Below are 19,444 nucleotides of genomic sequence, written 5' to 3' on the forward strand. Positions count from 1 at the left end.
TTGTTCACACAAGAAATGACCAGAAACAACATGTATGCTAATCCAGTCTGCACTGGAGCAGGCATCAGGACAGACCTTTTGCAATCAAAATGAAGCAGAGGGGCTATGAGAATTGCATAGACCTTACTAGCCTCAGCTCTCTGCTGGTCAATCTGCTCCTTGGCACTGGGGCCCAAGTAACCATTTGCAGAGAGAGGCTAGGAAGATTTCTCACCAGTTCTTAGATCCAGCAGGAAAAATATAAGAGCTTACAAACCCTGGTATGTATTTTACACTGTTCCCAAAGTGTATATGAATAACATTTTCTTCTAGTGAAAAACTCATTTAAACAAGATAGAAACGGATATAATGCAAAATGAACCTCTACCCTCTCTACTGGGTTTGGGTTTTTTTAAAGCTTTATCTTTTCACACCTAAAATTCAGACTATTTTATTTCCTGATGCTGCAGATAAGATGTGGAAATCAAAATTTCCACTCAATACATCACATTGGTCTTTCAGCCACAAGTGCAGTACTGCAAAGGTTTCAGTTTAAATTATTAAGTACCGTTTTTATTTTTTTTTAGGAGTAGTTTAGCTTGATAAAGTTAATCTCAGTCACATCAATAAATTATAAACAGTATTTTCATTAAACAATGTTTTCCATAGTAAAGCTAAACTACTAAAAAAAACCCCAAACAGTAAATGGGATTTTTATTCCTAGAAAAGGTAGTACAGCATATGAAATACACTCAAATCAAATGGCAGTACTTCAGAATAGCCTTCAGGGTTTTATCTGGGAATGCCAAAACATTTTTACATGCTCTGCTAGGACAAAACCACCTTTTCAGAATTGTGCTGGTTTTGAGCCCCATGAAACCAGACCACAGGGCTATATTTTGCCTTGCCTTTCATTGCAAGAGTCTGCCCAGTACCATTACATGAGACAAATCCAAGCAAACAGGCTTGGTTTTCAATTTTGTTGTTTCTGGGATAGGGACGGAGATGAAGAAACGATGAGTAAGTATGAATTAGAACAGCCTGACACGGATTTCTTGTGCCACACTATGATCAGAACTGTTGCTTCTGGAGTTCCTCTGATTTATCACTTATTATTTCCTGAAAACTACAGAGCTGATGGGCAATGAGACAGACATGCTTTTATTTGGACTATTTTGTCTCTCCTCTGCTGTCCATTGTAGTAGAGAAATTAACCCTGGATGCAGAAAAAGCGAAGGTTGAATGGATTCAAGCAATGACAATTTTCCTTGCTAAATCATTACTATCAGTGATAATTAAAGGACAGAAAAGCAGGCTGAGTGCCAAATTGCTGATCTTAAGACCAACAATTAAGGGGAAAAAAAAAATACTGGTTTACTTATGAACTCGGTATTTTGACAGTGAAACACAATGGGAGAGAAACTTGGAACTCTACATACTCATTCTTCATAGAGGAAAACACACTAAGGGAAGTCACATTTTCCCTGTCTACAATGTTTGAAAAACCTTGCATCATGGAACAAAAGTACTTCCCATATTCCCAGTGCATATATATCAGCTATATCAACACAAGTAATTGTTCTGTTATCTTCAAGGGATAACTACGAATACATATACATTACACATAATTTATAAACACAGTAATACAAAATTAGCAAGACAAGACATGAAATGATACACACACTTCTAACAGGTTAGCAGCTGGAGCAATTCATTTCCATGTTACCCTTGAGCTAGGATGTTGGCATTTTGTACACTTATTCTTGATGAGACAGATGTGCAAACTGTAGAGCTTCCAGTTATGGAAATGAAGGTCATATAACATCATGAGTTGTATTTATTGAGCCATCATCAAGGTATTCTCTATATAGCAGATGATTAGAAAAATGTTAATTTTATCACTGGATACGTTTTATGGTGCATGGTGTTGCACCATTCTGTCATCAAATAGCAGAGAAATGTTATTACCAAAACATTGAGACTTTCACGCTTTTTTGAGTATAGCAATTTCTCATAGTTTAAGGAGGAATGACATAGTAAATATTTTTTCAACTGAGGGTCAGTATAACCTGTCCAATATCACTTAAATTGTAGTAGAAAATCTTGGATCATGGGTTTTTTAGCATTAAAAAAAAATCAGAAGTTTTAGAAAACCTAAAAAGGGAAAATCTCACCTATTAAGGTGATGGCATATTAAGTTCATGTGCTTCTCTTGCAAACCTGTATAATTAATATTTTGAAGTCGGAATGTGCCTTATGAAAAGCTATGCCACTGCTGCTGAAACAGACAAATTTTCTAAGTAACCTTTTGAACAGATGCATCTGTTGGCAGGAGATCTTCATATATGCATACACACTTTGTGATAAACCAGAAGCATTTTTACAAGCAAGTTCACAGAATGAATGAATTACTGATGGGTGCCACATTCACATAGAAATGAAGATTCACACAGAAATGTCTCTCTAAACTGGAGAGACATGGATTTGATGGATGGACTACTCAGTGGATCAGGAATTGGCTGGATGGTCACACTCAAAGTCACGTTCAACAGCTCAATGTCCAAGTGGACACCAGTGATGAGTGGTGTTCCTCAAGGGTCAGTATTGGGACCAGTGCTGTTTAACATCTTTGTCAGGAACATGGACAGTGGGATTGAGTGCACTCTCAGCAAGTTTGCCCATGACACCAAGCTGTGTGGTGCGGTCAACATGCTAGAGGGAAGGGAGGCCATCCACAGGGACCCTGACAGGCCGGAGAGGTGGGCCTGCGCAAACCTCATGAAGTTCAACAAGGCCAAGTGCAAGGTCCTGCACCTGGGTTGGGGCAATCCCCAGCACAGATACAGGCTGGGCAATGAGTGGATCGAGGGCAGCCCTGCGGAGAAGGACTTGGAGGTGCTGGTGGGTGAAAAACTGAATATGATCAAACAATGTGCATTCGCAGTCCAGAAAGCCAATCTCATCCTGGGCTGCATCAAAAGAAGTGTGGCCAGCAGGTTGAGGGAGGGGCTTCTCCCCCTCTACTCTGTTCTGATGAGACCCCTACCTGCAGTGCTGCATCCAGCTCTGAGGCCCTCAGCACAAGAAACACAGGGACCTGCTTAAGCAGGTCCAGAGGAGGGACGTGAAGATGCTCAGGGGGCTGGAGCACCTCCCCAGTGAGGACAGGCTGAGAGAGTTGGGGTTGTTCAGCCTGGAGAAGAGAAGGCTCTGGGGAGACCTTATAGTGGCCTTCCAGTACTTAAAGGTAGCCTGCAGGAAAAGTGGGGAGGGACTCTTCATCAGGGAGTGTAGTGATAGGACAAGGGGTAACAGTTTCAAACTGAAGGAGGGGAGATGTAGATTAGTTATTAAGAAGAAATTCTTTCCTGTGAGGGTGGTGAGACACTGGCACAGGTTGCCCAGAGAAGCTGTGGCTGCCCCCTCCCTGGGAATGTTCAAGGCCAGGTTGGATGAGGCTTTGAGCAACCTGGTCTAGTGAGAGGTGTCCCAGCCTGTGGCAGGGGGGGTTGGAACTAGGTGATCTTTAAGGTCCCTTCCAACCCACACCATTCTATGATTCTATGAAATTGAATTGGATATTACAAACAAACGACACCAGGAAATATAAGGCATTCAGCACCATGAAGTGCATCTAGAGCGTAGTCAAAATTTACCAAACAAAAAGGAATTAACTGTAAGGAAATACACTTCTAGAAACAATCTTGTTTTACTTCTCTTACGAAAGATGAAAATGAATTAGATGCACTCCTGGGCTTTTTTTCTTAGTCTCCTCAGTGCTTCCAAAGACAGAATTGAGTTGATTGACAAAGCTGCAGAAATTACACCAGATGGTTGAAAAGTTTCTTTCAGGACTTGTAACCTTATTTAACATTTCTACTAATAATCTGCAATTGTTGTGTAAATTAACTTAATATTTAATCCTACTCACAAATTTGGTCTGCACAAAAGGAACTTTTCTTTTTTTTTTTTTTTTTTTTTTTACTCACTCCAATCATAAAAAGCCTACCCACTTCACTGAAAAACATATGCATTTATTTCTTTTTCTTCTAACTACTTCTACGGCTCTGCTGTGGAGGCTGGACTTTATTTCTGCTTGTTCATCAGGAACAGAATTGGCCATCAGGGATCTGATCTTTCAAACATGTTTAAAGTTAAACACATGAACAGTTCCACTGGCTTCAGTAGGACTACTCCTATCACAAAAGCTAAGCACACACACAAATCCCTATCATCTTACACTTGTGCAAAACCAACACAAGATCTCTGTGCAGGTTTGCTCTCAGCTAACAACACTTTCAACGAAGGAGGAAAGCATGGTTAACTAGGTTGGGTGAAAATTTAGCATAGCTGTAGCACATCTGAGACCTGAACCAGAATTGGATAGCATACTGTTACAAAGAACACAGAAACGTCTTTATTTAGATCTCTACAGGACACATCACTGTGTGGTGTAGGGATACACAGAGCCTGCCTGCTTCATTACATAGTAATGCTTTGACATGTTGGGTGCCCACACAGCACAGCAACAAGTTCAGATAGGTTAATTCCAAGACCTGCTGAAGGTACAGGCCCTTGCATTAAATATTACTCCAAAATCGACCATCAGCTTCAGTTTGGGAATCAGCTCTCAATGCATCACTCACGCAACAATTCATAGCACCCCTTAGACAATTTGTATTATTCAATAAAAAGTACAAATTATGAGATACAAAGACTGGATACAAAGATAAGATAAAAAGATCAGTGAAATGAGCTGCCTTACACAAATCAACAGACAGGCAAGTTTAGAAGGAAAATCAGACAAATAACTGATGGAAAAGTAAAGCTTAGCAGGTAGTTTTGGACCCTCACAGTAAATTTCTACAACTAAATGCATCAGAGAGAAAAAAGTTAGAAGTTATTAGAGCACCACCAAATTAAGCAGGTAATGTTACAAGAAAAATAAAGACAGTGAGCAAATCTCTCTCCAACCAATGCTTGTTACATTATTACACAATTTGTCTGATGTAATTACAGTTTCAGGACAGACGTAGAAGTGAACACTCTTACAGTTGAAGCAAGGAGGATTTAGAGCCACAAGACTTGAATTGACCTGAGGCTGGAAATGAAAAACACAAAAGACTAACAAGAGCCTATATAAAATAACGACAGCAAGAACAGGATAGAAATAAATCTCCTGCCAACAATAACACAAAAGAGAAATAAAAGACAGATTTCAATACAGGCTTACTCCGACAGGCCACAGTGAAATAGCAGTAAAGGCAGTATGCTAGTAAACTCTGATCCTGGCAAATCCCGTGCTCACAGAGCAATGAAAATTGTTAAATGGAAAGATGTAGCAACGCTTGTGGATCTCGGTGGAGGAATGCACCTGCCTGCAGGGAACAGCCTGGAGGTTGATCTGCACAGACAGTCCTCTGCATAAATAACAAGCTCATCTGTATACACAAAACATTCTCCTATGTTTCTGTCCAAACACGTACTAAACACAGGGACAAGTGTAGGAATCCCATCATACCCTGATCCTAACTCTTTCATGGCCTTTGAGACCCCCACGTTTTTCACTCTGATTAACAGGGAGGCAATAAGAATGGCTGGTTGCGTATGGTTTTTCATTAATCATCATATATTAATTGGGAGAAGCAGTAGTTTTCCTGTTTTAGCAAACTGTTCATGCTTTAACAATTTCCTCCAAACCACAACAAGAAACAGCCAAGTCCTTTCAAACATTTCAGGAAGGTGAAAGAATAAAGAGCGAGCTTAGTCCAGTGGTGTTTGTTGCCACATTTGGATTTTGTTTCTCTTCTAGACAAATGGGAAACTCTCTACATCGCAGAATCACAGAATGGTAGGGGTTGGAAGAGACCTCTGGAGATCATCTAGTCCAACCCCCTGCTAAAGCAGGTTCACCTACAGCAGGTTACACAGGACTGCAACCAGGCAGGTTTTGAGTATCTCCAGGGAAGGAGACTCCACAACTTCCCTGGGCAGCCTGTTCCAGTGCTCTGTCACCCTCAGAGCAAAGAAGTTTTTCCTCATGTTGAGGTGGAATTTCCTGTGCTCCACTTTGTGCCCGTTGCCCCTTGTCCTGTCGCTGGGCACCACTGAAAAGAGCCTGGCCTCATCCTCTTGACACCCACCCTTCAGATATTTATAAGTGTTGATAAGGTCCCCTCTCAGTCTTCTCTTCTCCAGGCTAAAGAGCCCCATGTCTCAGGAGAGATGCCCCAGTCCCCTCATAATACTAGTAGCCCTCCGCTGGACTCTCTCCAGTAGCTCCCTGTCCCTCTTGAACTGGAGGGCCCAGAACTGGACACAGTACTCCAGATGTGGCCTCACCAGGGCAGAGTAGAGGGGGAGGAGAACCTCCCTCAACCTGCTGGCCACACTCTTCTTAATGCACCCCAGGATACTGTTGGCTTTCTTGGCCACGATGGCACATTGCTGGCTCATGGTCCACTTCTGGTCTACCACAAGTCCCAGGTTCTTCTCCACAGAGCTGCTCTCCAGCAGTTCAACCCCTAACCTGTACTGGGGCATGGGGTTATTCCTCCTCAGGTGCAGGACCCTACACTTGCCCTTTTTGAACCTCATTAGGTTCCTCTTTGCCCAGCTCTCCAGCCTGTCCAGGTCTCGCTGAATGGCAACACAGCCTTCTGGTGTGTCAGCCACTCCTCCCAGTTTAGTATTGTCTGCAAACTTGCTGAGGGTGCTGTAAGAGACCAAAAAGAAAAACCATATATATATACATGTATGCCTCAACGTTGGTGACTGCACCTTCAAACTGCAAGACTTTGCTACCATGGCAACAGGCCTCTCCCTGCGCCAAGAAAGACAGAAGACAACAGGTGCACACCATGCCTGCCTCAGAGCACACAGTCCACAACCCACTACGCATGCACCTGGGCCCAGGGTCAGAGGCTCAGACCCTCTGGAAAACTCCAGGACCCTCTGGAGACGGTACTGGGCATGGTTCCACCAGCAGGTGGGAGGCGTGGACATGCAAAATAATTCCAAATATGTAGCGAGACATCACCATAAAAGGCAGAAGCTGAGAAGAACGTGCTCTCTCTCTCTGGCTGGCCTTTTGCTGTGGATCAACGGGATGCTGAAGATCCGTGGTAGCTATCTGGCAACTCTCTCTCTCTCCCCTCTCCCCTTCCTTCTCTCTCTCTCTCTCTTCATGTGAACATTGTTGGTTAAATAAATTCAGCTAGCACTTGATTCCATTTTGAGTCTTTATTCTGTTTCTGAGAATCGCGAATCTGAGTCACGATAAAACACCTAACTGAGTACCACTCAGGAGTTAAGCTTAGCCACCTCTAGCCACCCAGGATTACCTGAGGTTGGTTAGAAAGGAAGGGGGTTTAACTTCTGCCAAATTGTTCACCATTAGATCAGATCACGACACGTGCACTCTGTCCCTTCATCCAGGTCACTGATGAATATGTTGAGTAAGACTGGACCCACTACTGACCCCTGGGGAACACCACTAGTCACAGGTCTCCAACTAGGCTCAGCATCACTGATCACAACCCTCTGAGCCCTGTCCTTCAGCCAGTTCTCAATCCACCTCACTGTCCACTCATCTATCCCACACTTCCTAAGCTTACCTATGAGGATGTCATGGGAGACAGTGTTAAAAGCTTTGCTGAAGTCAAGGTAGACAACATCCACTGCTTTATCCTCTTTCACCCAGCCAGTCATACAATCATAGAAGGCTATCAGACTGATCAGGCATGATTTCCCCTTGGTGAATCCATGCTGACTACTGATAATCTTCTTCTCCTCCACCTGTTTAGACATAACAGCCAGGATGATCTGTTCCATCACCTGGAGGTGAGGCTGACTGGTCTGTAGTTACCTGGATCCTCCTTTTTGCCCTTTTTGAAGACTGCAGTGACATTGGCTTTCCTCCAGTCCTTAGGGACCTCTCCTGTCCTCCATAACCTGTCAAAGATGATGGAGAGTGACTTAGCAATAACATCTGCCAGGTCCTTCAGCATCCCATCGGGGCCCATGGATTTGTGAGTGTCCAGTCTGGCTAAGAGATCCCTAACCCAATCCTTCTCAACGAAGGGGCAGTCTTCCTTCCTCCAGACTTCCTTTCCTACCTCCAAGGTCTGGGATTCCTGAGGACCAGCCTTAGCAGTAAAGACTGAAGCAAAGGTGGCATTCAGTAACTCTGCCTTCTCCATATCCTCAGTCACCAGGGCACCCAACTCGTTCATCAGGGGTTCGATATTTTCCCTGGTCTTCCTTTTGCTACTGATATATTTGAAGAATCCCTTCTTATTGTCTTTGGCATCCCTAGCCAGACTTAATTCCAAGTGGGCCTTAGCCTTTTCCTCGTTGCATCCCTGCATACTCTGACAATATTCCTATATTTCTCCCAAGTGGCCAATGCCTTTTTCCACATGTTGTAAACCTCCTTCTTCCCTTTGAGTGTTTCCAGGAGCTCCTTGCTCATCCAAGCAGGCCTTCTGCCTCCTTTGCTTTATTTCTTCCTCATAAGGATGCATCAGCTTTGGGCTTGGAGGAAGCGGGGCTTGAATAGCAACCAGCTGTCTTGGGCCCCTCTACCTTCTAGAACCCTAGCCCATGGGATTCCTCCAAGCAGGTCTTTGAAGCTGCTGAAGTTAGCTCTCTTGAAGTCCAGGGTTGCAATCCTACTGATTGCCCTGCTTCTTCCATGCAGGATCCTGAACTCCATCATCTCATGGTCACTACAGCCAAGGCTTCCCCCAACCTTCACATCCCTGACCAGTCCTTGTTTGTTAGTATGAGATCTAGCAGTGCACCTTTCCTCTTTGGTTCCTCCACCATCAGAGTAAAAAAGTTATCAATGTTTTGCAGGAACCTCTTGGACCAAACTTGATGTTCTGAGAGGTCAAACTCTGACCAGAAGGTCTATTACAAACAATCTCAAAATAAATAACTTCTGATAAGAGTATACAGGTTGATGAGTCATTCAGCAATAGAAAAGCTTTGTCAACAAATAATTGACCAGCTACAACTAAAATGCATTGTAGTCTCTTGAACAGCACACTATATTTTTCTATGAACTAGAATTACAAAATTGAACTGTTCCAGCACATCTGTAAAGACTGAAACTTTGAGATGTTTTGGTTCCAGACCTGCTTCTCAGGTTTGCGTTAGTACTGTCTATCATGTTCAATCAGATGCTTACAAAAATCATCCAAAGGTGAGGCAAACAGCATATTTGGGTTTAAACTGCTTGTGTGAGAATACAGTGCAACATAACACAGGTAGAAAATATTCAATGACTTTCTGCAAATGATGATGACAGAAGACAGATGCCTGACAGACAGGATTCTATGTACTGAAATACACATGGTAAGTATTTTCTTAGCACGATACATATAAATATATATGTGTGTGTGATAAATGCTTACTTAGTACACCACACATTAGGAGACTAACAATATAGACTAACAAACACTCTAGTGATCCCCAAGAGAATTTTGAAAGTAACATCGAGCCCCAAACCGTGACCGTACTGTTGGATGTCCCTGCCAACCGTCAGCAGCAGCGCCTGCCCACCCCGAAACTTCTGTTCTACAGGGCAGGGAGGCGTTTTGGGGACTGCCACCCCCGCAGGCGCCTTCAGCAACTGCTGCTTTACGCGAAAGGCTCAAAAGAGGGCGGCAAAGATTTGTCACCCTGTGCGAGCATTTGCTCTGTTTTCTTTAAGCCCAACGATTTAAGCCATGCAGGGGCTCCCTCTGCTGTTCCTTTTGTTTTCAGAACGATGAAAGGGAAAAAAACCCACTCCATGGCCATTTACCTTTTGCGAAGGAGGGAGGAGAGATGCTTTTGACATGCTTCCAGTGTATCACAAATTCTCTTTTCTGCTCCTCTGTGCCGACTCAGTCTGTTAGCCTCAATATTAGATCTCTGAATATGAGATAATTATTTGAGACAAAGATACAGTGTTTATATACAAGAATTTACATAGCAGACGCCTTCTTTGGACTGTGAAAAAAAGAAATAAAATAACTTGGCTATACTATAAGAGCTTAAAGGGGGACCTTCAGCAAAAATGGCGGTTAGCTGATATTCCACACGAGCTGGTGGTTTCAAACCGTGTCTTATTCTTACAGCTTTTTCGAGGAATGACACCTGGGCAGCTTGATGCAGGAAACTTTTTTTAAAAAAGTTTTTACAATCAGTGCTAACTGAGAAACCTCTCTGCACGTTCACTTCCCTCCTCCACATCTTGCACAGTACAAAAAAGCCACATCTCACACTGAAAGAATGTAACAAACTCTCCTCCATTTTTTAGTAATGGAAAAAACAACTATACAGCAGCAGCAGCACTTCTCACCCCCTCAAATAACCAAAGTTTTCTCATATATTTCTGCTTAAAGGTGTTTAGGCGACCATCTAAAGCAGCCTCCTAAAACTTTTTGTCTTTCCTTACTATTTTCATTTTTAAGGTTTCAGATAAATTGTGTGGGAAACATTTGCATGCAAAACCATCAGTCTAGAATCTTTATAATCTTTAGTCCATATAGGGAATTATCTAAAGTCAACTCCAAAGACTTATCTACGTTCATCATAAGGAGATACAAAACACTGTAAAAAAACCAGCTTCAACATAAAGACAGGGTCATGACTTCCTTTTTTTTTAACTTCAGTACCTGGACAGAAAAGTTTAAGGTCTTTGTAAAATCGATAAATTTATTTCACTGGCTACTAGGCAAAATAAAGCAAAAAAAAAAAAAAAAAAAAAAATAGGGGGAGAAATACCTTCTATCCATTTTCAACACACCTTGAAGTAGGTGAAAGCTTACCCTTGAACTTCTACCTTAAGCAGAAAGTATTAATTTTCCCTTTCAAAATAAATCTTTCCTAAAAGCCACTGTAGGAAAAAAAAAAAAAAGTTTGCTTTGCTGTCACTGGAAACTATGGTTGATAGAAACTTTGACTTTGTTTCATAAAAATTACCTGCTTTTCAAAACCCAAAAGGACAACACTATCAGCATTTATATTGACAAGAATGTTCCTAAAGGGTGATTTAATTTTCCATCTGTCTGCTGGATTTTCTTTGCATAAAGATCTGGACACATACAAGAATGCGTGTGTTTTCTTTTTCTGCCATACTACTAAGAAAGTAACTCAGGATCACAGAGCAGCCTTTTGCTGCAACTAATCCCTCCGGATTTGGCCTAGCCTTTCAGGCTGCACTTCCTGTCTGAACCCGCCTATGCGCTCTGAAAGCAAAATGAAAAAAAAAAAAACCAAAAATTCGGCAAAGAGCCATTTAAAAAAAAAAAAAACAAAACATTTGCTATGCAGGTTGAACTTCAAAGAATCTTTCAAAAAAAGAAAAAAAAACAACAACCCACACAACAGTGCAGAATCCTAGTTATTCCTTGGCTTCATCATGCAGTGTAAGGGTCTTTTCTAGGATCAGGTCTGAGCCCTTAATAGTGGGAAACCCCAAACTCTTTACAGTGTTGGGAAAAAACTGAAATGTTAGCATCATCAGTGCTAAAACAACTTCACTGGAGCAAGGCTGGGGGTTAGTTATTTTTCCTTATGAGCAAGCGTTGATTAAGAAATCCATAAAATAAACCAAAAAACTACTTTTAATTTCTCAGTTGAAATAATCAGAAAGTCATTTCAAAAATATGATTCTTCACAGTATCTATTTGAATACAAAAGTACTGACTAACAGATTCGAGCACCACATTTAGTAAGACCACACTTAATTAAGAACAGATCAAAATCTAGGACCACACTGAGCATCTCTTATGCACAATGGAGAAGTTTATGTCTGCAAATTTCAACTGATTCAGCAGACTCATCAACTGAACACATGGGCAGCAGTGTAAGGAAGGATGTGTGAACCTATACCTCTATCTTGTCCCTTAGTTTAACTTCACACTGTTCTAATTGACAAACGCAAAGTCTTCAAAGTGGTCAGCAGACTATTGTCTCTATAGGTCACGTGCTGTGTTTAGGTAAGTGCGTAGAAACAATTAAATGAAGGTCACTTCATGAGCAGTCCCAAAAAGCACCCTCTTATGATGGAGAGGCCAGCAGATCTCTCTCTTCCTCTGCATTTATGATCTACTCACGTACACTGGTCTGACAACCCTTGCCGCAACATGGCTAACTTCCCATCCCCAATAAAAGCAATACAGAAAGCACCTCAGTGCCTCAGAAGTCATTAACATCCATGGGATGTCAATGTAAGCTTTTGTAACAGAATCCCACTTTTGCTCTTCTGTCCCACTACAGAAAGAGAACACAACAGTAGGGCACTGACCAGACCGTACATTTCCACCCACAACTGGTAAAAAGTTGTACATGCTTCCTTTATATCAATACATGGTGTGTCGACAACAAAGGTGTTTTTTTTTGTTTTGGGGATTTTGTTTGTTTGGTCAGTTTTGGGTTTGTTTTGTTTCGTTCTTCTTTTTTACTAGTATGCCAAGGCACACTTCTGCTTCCTAAATAGGGTGTTTGAAGCCCAGAACATTCTGTTTAGCTCCCATGGCAGTATAGTTGCTCCTTCATTATTCCTTGGCAAAAGCAGACCTAAGTTTTTTTGACCTTTTTTGTTTTTCATGACAGGAAGGAAAACAGTTATTCTTGCCATGTTGTGAAGTTTTTTAAGCTTACAGAAGTGTTTATAAATAGAATGGCTTTATTTTTTATTAAAACCTCTTAAGAACAGGGAACATGTAATATTACTACAGGTAATGCAAGAAGGCAGCAGAAAAAATGGGCTGGTGAATATGAAAATCTGATCAGTGCTCCTTCCTTGCAAAACAGCAAACACCCATTGACTATACCACTTTTTATCATGGATACTGAAGCAGGATTGGAAGAAGCGCGCTTAACCAGCCTATTTAACTCTCACTGACAGAGGAAAGAGCAACCCAGAAAGTTCCCACTCTCTATCTATGCCCTCCAAACCATCTTCTTTCCATGGCATGAAATACAACTGGACATTTCTTTCCTTCCCAGTGATTTACTGTTTTGTAGATAAACTCAATCCTCCCCACTGTCTCCCACATCCTTTTTTGCAAAAACTTGGACCCACTACAAACTGAAGTCGTGCAGGAAAGACTTACTGAAAGGAATATAGATTTGCTATTACACAGGAAGGAAACAGCTCTACTGCCCCTTACCTTATCTTCAGAGGGGTAGAAGTTCACTAGAATTCCTACCTTGTATCAGCAGGTATTTCTCTATATGTTTCTTTTAGTTTTAAGATTAAAGTACTCCTTAGCAGAACAGCTAATGATAATAGCAAAAGAGTACAATACAAATGTATGCTGTCATGCTACCATATTATCCATAAATGTGTGGTTTATACCACTATCTCTCCTATACTGAGAGTATGAAACAACTGTGGGTTTTGTTTCACCTTCAAAGATAATGAGACTTTGCAATTTTGCGGAAGTCTTTCTGTCTGACAAAAAAGAAATGGGATATTTCCTGCAATCACCAAAGGACTGAGGACTGAGCCAGAGAGGCTCATTTTGCTTGCGTCATCTTACAGTTAACGTCTACCAAGGTATATGCTGGCCAGCACAGCATCTGGAGACTCTGCAGCTGAACTTGAAAGCCAGAGTGTACTGTGGCAGAATATCACAAAGCTATTTACAGCGACACTAAGGCAATAAAGATCAGAGCACAGTTTTGGCATAGAAGAAAATTCAACCTTCAACTTTCTTCATGTTTGCCGAAACTATCTTTATCTGGTCTAGTATAATTATTCACTTAACACAACTTTTATTTACTCACTTTAAGAAATAAGACAATGGCCTTAAGTATTTAATTACTACAGCAGACTAAAGAGGAAAAGAAGAATTCCTTAAATCACATGTTAAAAAAAAAAAAAAAAAAGAAAACCAACAACAAACAACCCGCAAAACTTTTTCAAATCTGCTCTCAAACTGTCCCAAAACTTCACTGATATTCTATCTCTGGAAATTCTCCTCCTGTTTCTCTGAAATATGTACAATACAAATTCTAGGCAGAAATTTGATAAACAGGTAATACATACCTACACAAATGTATACACATGTTCAGTACTAGACACATATATATATTCTGTACCATGGGAAGCTCACATTCCATGTACTTGCTGTATAGTTGGATAGATGAGTGAGCAGTTGAGAGAAGCATACTGAAGAGGAAAATTGTATCTTGAAATCTGATGGGGTGATTATATTTAGACTCCGAAAGACTCACCGAAGGGGGAATCATCTGCTTTACTAAGTAAACCCCTGGAATAAACACTGGAAGTACAGTATTAGTCTGTAACCTAGCAAATCATTGCAATGTAGGACACTGTGTGGATTACAAATGTGTATTAAATTACATATTGTTACAAAGTTTTTTCTCCCCTTAGGATGCACTCAACACTTTCCTCCTTCCTGTCTGACAATATGTTGCCATGCTATAAAAGCCCTAATGCCCATTTCAACGATTAGCTGTACATCAGCATTACTACTTCAAATCCACAAGTTTCACATCAAGCATTAAATGGGATGAATATTGATCTGCTAAAGAGGATTTATTTATTTCTAGCTCTATCCAAAGATCAACTACTAGCAGCTTTTGGTGGATCTGTTGAGCTCTCACAGCACAAAGCTACTGCATACACGACACCGGACTTGACATTTCAGTTCTGGAAGAAAACCAAACAGTAAATTCACTGCAATAATCCTAGATAAATGAGATGATCACTGGAAAAGCTGAGATAGTTAAGTGGTCTATCAGAAAAGTCCAAAGGATGATATTGAACTCTTGCTACATAGTAACCTCTCTCATGACAACATGGCACAAGATCACCATATCAGATGCCAATATCTTTGCCTTAAAAAAAGCACCATGTCTTCAGATTATCTTGGAACACTTCACAATTATGTCCTGAGCCGAAAACTGTATACTCAATATAAGTATAATCAGATGCATATCAATATCACAATATTTACCCGTGCATTCCTTTTTGTCCTGTTCAGTCAATAACACACTAGTAACTGTTTAATGCATTCGAGAAGTACAGATACAGATTTCAGTCCTCACAGCTAGTAGGTTTCTCGTAACGTTAGAGCTGTCCTCAAAATGTTCTTTTTAGTATATTTCAGTAGGGATCATTTTCTACTCTTTGGCACCGATAAAGTAAAAAAACATACAAATGAGCTGACGAAGATTGCAAGCAGATTAGAGATGGACTGGTGAGTTGCTTTGGCTTTTATACTCAAATGGCAAGGGCACAAGAGAACACTATGTTTTCACTAACTTTGACATAGAAGTGCTTGAAATGCCAATGTAAGAAGCCATGAAATTTTTGCTGTGTCACTCACACAGGAAACTGAAAAAAGTCAGTCAAAACATTGCCTCAGTGCTATGATTTCATCAAGCTATATCATTCCAGTAGCTAAATAACGTCATCCTGGTCATCTGCTAAATGTTTCATTTTCATTTATCCAATTTCTCTTCACCAATTTTCCCTTACGAGAGTGTATTAATTTACAGAACACAGAAAAGAAACAGAAAGTGACATACAATGGGGATATTTGCTACTGTTAAACATTGTCTTCTTTTTGGCTTCTTATAACACCATAGTTCTCAAAAAAAAAAAAAACAAAACCACCAAAAAACAGTTAGAAAAAGCCTGTGCAGCATGTTATCAAGAACAGATCTGAAAGCTGAAAACCAATGCTTTGTTTTGGTTGCTTGAACTCTGTGAATTTCTAAATGTCCTTGCCACAGGTAGCACTCAGTTTAATTAGGTTTTGTCTGTAGAACAGCGTCTGCTTTGCCAAGGATCGAGGACTTTGGGCCAGTTCCAAGTGTCAACGAGAGAGAAACAAAATGTGTTTCAGCATTAGCCCTGCATTTAGACAAACTCAAATAATCTCTCTCTCCTTTTTTTTTTTTTTTTTTTTTTGTATCTTCCATTTCATCTGTGTATAAAATAAGCCATGCTTCTGAAGACAGTGCTGGTGATATATGTTCGAACATACTTCAAATGTAGAAGCTTGTATTATCTATAAAATGTTCTAAATAAAATAACTCAAAACAAGTCTGAAAAGGTAACCCAAAAATCTCTTCTGGGTGATCTCTGTCCAGTGAAATATCTTTAATGGGACAACACTGCGGAACCCCCACAAAGTTTTCTCTTCCAACAGACTGTTTCATTCTTTCATGAAAAAAGAACAAAAAAACCTGAAACAGTAACCACGAGTAAATAGTGATAGAAGAGTCATTTGTATGTTGCCAGAACTTTTCAGGTTATCCATATCTGGAACACATGAAACTATACTAAATTCATATCCTAAGCATCAGGAATCATTTTCCTGCCTTTTGTATTCTCATAACTTGGCTCTTTATAAATTGCCTTCTAGGTTTGTGATTTAATTTGGAGAAAAGTTAATTTAAGTCACTAATTCTTTCTATTTTTTCCACTACTAAATAAATTAAAAATAATGGAATGTAACATAAGGAAAACTTACATAAAAGGATAATGTCTATAAACATTTCTGCAGTTTGTTGGGAGTATCTTTCACAAGGAAACAAAATCAGAAATATTTGCTTCGCTCTAGTTCAGTACATAACACTTTTACCTAACAATAACTCCTTTCTTCACAAACACTTCATAACACATGTCAGTCCGAAACAGATTGCAATGCTTGTGGTTTGAATAGAACAGCAAAATTTCAGACACGGTGAAACCCTCTATTCTACCTTTTATCCTCCCCATGTCCTTTTGACATCCCTATGGTCATTTCTGCCTCTGTAGCTTTCTGCATTGTTTTATTAAAAAAGGCACAGCATCATTCTTTTTCCTGCCCTTCTCCCCACCCTTTGCACAAAATTCCGAAACTGTTGAAAAATGGTCGCATTTAAAAATTATTTTATAATCAGTTTAAAATCAACCTTTTTTAATTTTTTTTTCTCTTTCTAGATTTATTCACTTATCTTTAGAGCACATCTAGTCTGTATGTAGAAAATCAAAAGCAAAGATGCCATAAAGCAATACTCAGCGTTGAAATAGAGACACTGGTCATCACTGGAATAATCACAGACAAGGGTATGGCCAAAGGCCAAACTCTCCTGCAGAGCTTCCACTAAGTAATGCGAGAAAGAACAGCAGTAAGCAATGCATAACAGCGTAACTTCTTCAGGCAGCATCTCTCAAATGTGCCATATTATCATTTAAATCACAGATACTTTTGCAAGTCATATTTTCACACAAAAGAACATTTTACCACCTATTTCTGGCATTCACATGTTTCTCTTTTTGTACAAAACACCAATTTATCTAACTTTATATGTTTATTAGGAACTTTGTGAAGGATCAGTCTGTTCAGTCCCTCCAACCCCAACTACCCAGGTTCTTAGGAATGATCATTGCCCAATCAGGGCTATATGATGCACCCCATGTAATATATGCACCATGTGAAATACAGATGAAGAGTATTTTTTTTATATATATTGTTTTACAAGTCACATATTCTAACACTACCTAACAAAACTCCTAGCCGCATAAAAAGATGCAATAAACCACTCTAACAGTAGCTGATTTGTATGCAACATTGACCATAAGGGTAACTCTTCAGTAAACCTGAATCTCATATATAATGCATAGCAGTTAATAAATCATAGTAAAACCAGGTGGCTTAGAGCCAACAATACCCAACCAGTAATGGAAAGGGGGGAAAGATTTATAGAGAGACAGACTCTGTCTCGATTTTGCTTTTAAGAGGCTCGCACAGTGCAGTGGGAAGATCTTGCTGTGGTTTCCAAGTGGACACATCTGTGTCACGCTGACTCATTTCATCCTTCCCCCAGCATTGCCCCTCACTTACCCCAGGTGATGTCTCTGCTCTCCAAAATCTTCCTCTTTGACCTTCCACTGTCTATGCACTCCCCAGCAAGCAAGCTGGAAAGGAGAGAGGAGAAACCAAGATGAGATCAGAGTATTGTTCCTGAAATGTCACAAAAACATCCCACACGAGATTTCAAACTGAAAGAGGAATACTTAGAAAAAGCCTCTTGAAACTGGTTTCTCAACCCTCCAAAAGCCACGCTATAAAGTATTCAAAAAGTGTCACGTATTTCCCAGCTTCAAAATCCTATTTTATAAAAGGGAGAAAATATACTTCAGTGTTTGTGATGGGAAGAATGTGGTTTTGCTTTAAATATCAAGGACAAAACTCTTCTCTGTTCTAACTGGAGATCCAGGAGAGCGGGATATTAGAGAAGATTGCTGCCACCACATGAACCTGAGATAACTTTTTTTTTTTAAAAAAAAAGCCTTTTAAAAAGGCGATCAGAGGCCCTTAGCCAAAGGTGTTAGTGCAAGATTAAGATGCAGTGCCTCGAAGTTAAGCATACTTGCAGCTTCGTCAATAGGTAGTGTGATATTAACTACCTATACATTAAAACTAGCATGAGGTACTTATTTCTTCAGTTAAGAGTCACATTCTGAAGTTACGCTAAGCTAACACTGAAGTTATTTAGTTTTCTCAGTTACCTTCATGTATGTCATTCGCCTTGACTAAGGGGAAAATATTTCTCATTTTGGTTATATTAAGTTTATGTTGTCATTGTTGGAAGCATCCTGGTTCAGGATGTGGCTTGCGAAAACTGCAGCAAAGTCTCTAAAGCGAAATGAAACTAAATCCCACTTCCCACCCTACCAAGTGCATTGCAAAACGCGCCTGTTTATGCCAGGTTACCTAACCCCCTGTTTGTTACTGAAAAAGCCCGAGCGTCACACTGATGCTACTCAACAAAAAGCTTTAAAAACTAAAAGCACCCTACGACATGAAAAAATCCAAGACACAAACAGCCCACGACCACGCTACCGAAACACAACCACAATTAACAGAGCCTTGAGGCTTCGCCCTTCGCACCGAGGACGAGCCTTTACCGGGTGTTGCCCGGAAGCCCCGTGACGGGGCCGCCGCTCGCCACCACAGCCCCGAGTTTGCCGCGCGGCTCAGGCGGCGGCGGAGACGCCGACTCCCCCGGTCGCACGGCACTGCGGGGAGGCGTTTCAGCGGGTGGCGGAGGGACCCGGGCGACCATGAGGGCGCGGGTGGCGGGGTGAAGCCGCCTCAGAGCCGCAGGTGCGCGCCCCCCTCGGGGTGCGCCACGGACGCCCGCCCACCAGCAGGGAGGGCCGCGCCGCTCCCCAAAGACACCCCCCCCCCCCGCTCGCCTCGGGGTTTGGCGCCGGTTTACTGCCGTCGGCTGCGGAGCGGCGGTGCCCGCGGGGGCGCAGCCCCGTCCGCGGCACTAGATGGCAGCACCCGCTTGTGGAATGCCGGGAAATGGCGCCCGCCGCGGGCAGGGCCCGGCCGGTCTGAGGGGAGCGGGCGGCCGACGCCCCAGCCGCGGAGCCGCCGGCTCCGGCCGCACGCCCTGGGCTTCAGAAATGGGCTTTAAATTTCATCTCCAGCGC

The sequence above is a fragment of the Leptosomus discolor genome, chromosome 4 (genome assembly GCF_034619465.1).
Source record: "Leptosomus discolor isolate bLepDis1 chromosome 4, bLepDis1.hap2, whole genome shotgun sequence".
Lineage (NCBI taxonomy): Eukaryota > Metazoa > Chordata > Aves > Leptosomiformes > Leptosomidae > Leptosomus > Leptosomus discolor.